The 3,038-nt window shown below is 37.3% G+C and overlaps 1 non-coding gene across 1 annotated transcript; it reads left to right on the forward strand.

Annotated features, from left to right (window-relative positions):
- Positions 1-2,085: 2,085 nt before the first annotated feature.
- Positions 2,086-2,192, forward strand: LOC139845816 (small nucleolar RNA R71). Its single transcript, XR_011758572.1, has one exon. It is a non-coding gene; the product is annotated as a small nucleolar RNA R71 (small nucleolar RNA).
- The last annotated feature ends 846 nt before the right edge of the window (positions 2,193-3,038 follow it).

A 3,038-nucleotide genomic window follows, 5' to 3' on the forward strand; every position in this document is an offset into this window, starting at 1 on the left:
AAAAATTCAGAATGTGGAGGAGAAAACTAGTTCTTTAGTGTCTGCTAGTGGAAAAGACCAATTGGATTCCATTCTCGGAACTACATGAGAACAGAACAACTAACTATAAATAACATTTTCTTTTTAGAACATTTGAATCTCCCCACACTTAGGTATCTGTGGTTTTGAAATTGTGATTAACTTCATCGTTAATTTCGTTTGGACCATAATCAACTTGCATATCTGTGACTTTTGCTTTAAGCCATTGACCAGCTTCTTCGGTAATATCCACAAATTCAACTAGTTTCGCCTTTTCTTTAGGCGACAGATTGGATACTAACCGGTTACATAACTTAAAGTTCCCCTTACTTCTAGCATCATAAACCCGTTTAAAAAGTTTCTTCATTGAACTGTTAATAACGGGGTCATTTAATTTCGTATCAACTATGGGGTTCTTTGTTATCAGGTCATCATTAGGTGTTGCTTCATCTTCCCCACACTTAGGCGTTTTATTATTGTTAAGCACTACCGTTGGAGTTGGTAAATCAATATGGTTTTTACCAATCGTTTTTGTTGGTTCAATGGTTTTGGTTGGTTGAGATTTAGACTTTCGAATCATAAAGGTGATCGATTTCTCATCATTACTAAGTGTCATTCTACCCTTTCTTACATCAAATAACGCCCCGGTGGATGCTAAGAATGGTCGACCTAAAATTAGAGGAATGTTTGGGTCCTCTTCTATATCAATGACAATGAATTTGACTAGAAAGGTTAAATTACCTACTTGAATGGATAGGTTGTCAGCAATTCCAACTGGGTGCTTAATGGTTTGATCAAGGAGTCAAACACTCATATCCGTTGGAGTTAACTTACCTACTCCTAATCTCTTATATAATGAAAGAGGCATAACACTCACACTCGCACCTAAATCTGCTAGTGCATCATACATGACACAATCGCTAAGTAGACAAGGAACAATAAATTCACCCGGATCACCTATCCTAGGTGAAAGTTTTGGTGGAACTGTCTTTACTGGGTTTATCTTTACGGTTTTTGTTTCTTATACTTTCTTATTCTTCTTCTTCTTCTTTCCAAAGGTATCACAAACTTTATTACCTATCACTTGCTCATACTCAACTCCTTTTCTTGGAAATGGGATGGGTGGTCTGTATGGTGCCACCACTGGCTTTACATACTCGGGTGGTGGTGGTGTTTTAACTTCTTCATTGTTACTCACATCTAAAACCTTCCCATCTTTTGGAGCTGGTTTTTCAGAATTTGTTGATACCATATTAACATTCTCATTCCGAGGATTTTCTTCAGTATTACTCGGTAGCTTTCCTTGTTCCCTCTCACTCATCAATCTAGCAAGAGTACCTACTTGTTTTTCTAGATTCAATATGAAAGCTTTGAGTTCTAAATGACTGATTAAACCTCTCATTCGTTTGGGTTTGAGTTTCAATAAATTGTGTTTGAGATTCCATTAACTTTAATACCACTTCTTCCAGATTTGACTTTTTCTCTTCGGTTTGTTGTGGTAGTTTATACAAGCTGGGTCTTTGTTGATTGAAAGTGTTGTTTTGAGTTGGTTGGTTATTCGGACCGTGTTGGTTATACGAGTTATTGTTGAGTCCATTTGGATTGCAAAGAATGTTTTGATTTCGATTGAAGTTTAGCCTTGGCGGTTGATAATTATTTTGATAATTATTTTCCGGCCTTTGGTTCATATAGGAAACATTCTCACGTTGTTCCATCGTTTGCACAATGTGACAATCTTTTGTTAAGTGTGGTCCACCGCATTGCTCACAACTGATTCGTATTGCGTGAATATCTTTATTCATCTTTTCCATTCGTCTCTCGAAAACATCTATTTTTGCGGAAACAGAATCAAAGTTATGGCTAGAATCAGCTCTAGCCGCTTTAGATGAATGAAAAATTTCTTTTTCCTGATGCCACTCATGAGAGTGGGATGCTGTGTTATCAATGATCTTGTGAGCTTCGGTTGCAGTTTTCTTCATAATGGAACCACCAGCTGCTGTGTCGATGTCTTTTCGTGTGGCTATGTCTACGCCTTTATAAAAGATTTGTACTATTTGAAAAGTATCTAAACCGTGCTGAGGACATCCTCTCAACATCCTTCCGAATCTTGTCCATGCCTCATATAACGTTTCATTTGGCTTTTGCACGAACGTGGCAATTTCTCCTTGAAGTCTCACGGATTTAGATGCCGGAAAGAATCTTTGAAGAAATTTCTCAACTAAAACATCCCATGTGTCAATCGTTCCTTCAGGTAACGATTCTAACCAATCTTTGGCTTCTCCCTTTAAAGTCCAGGGGAACAACATAAGATAAATAGTTTCATCCTCAACTTCTCAGATTTTAAATAGATTACAAATCCTATTAAAAGTTCGAAGATGTTCGTTTGGATCTTCTTTTGTTGTACCACCAAATTGGCACTGATTGGTGATCATGTGTAGGATTTGTCCTTTGATTTCAAAATCTAACGCTCTAACATCTGGCTGATTAATGGCGTGACCTTGGCCCGTGCGTATGGCTCTCATTCGGTCTTCCATACTTTGAGGTTCCGTTATTTCCATATTTGAATTTTTTGAATCCGAATCACTAGAAGATTCTGATTTAACGGTTTGTGATTCGGGAGGAATTATTAGTGGTTCAGGATCTTGGAATTGTCCTTGAATATCCTCCGGGTTCTCAATTGTGAAATCAGGTTCAAAAAATGGATTATCGGAATTTTGATTTGGAGTACTTGTTCAACTAGGTGATGATTCTAAAGAAAAATCAATGGCGACAATATTGGCTAGATGTCTTGATCGAGTTATAGGTGGTGAACGTATGAAAGGTGGTAAACGTTTTGCTCGGTGCATTCACTAAATATCCTATTAGTTATAAAGATAAAAATTATATAAGTTATCAAATTAATAGACTTTTCTGATTTTGCCCACGTTTTGAATAGCCAATAGATGCAGCAGGTATCCAGGACCCTTTAAATCGGAAGCCCACAACTCGCCACTAACAAATCCAACTATTACTACGAACCA

Source organism: Rutidosis leptorrhynchoides, chromosome 4 (assembly GCF_046630445.1).
Source record: "Rutidosis leptorrhynchoides isolate AG116_Rl617_1_P2 chromosome 4, CSIRO_AGI_Rlap_v1, whole genome shotgun sequence".
NCBI lineage: Eukaryota > Viridiplantae > Streptophyta > Magnoliopsida > Asterales > Asteraceae > Rutidosis > Rutidosis leptorrhynchoides.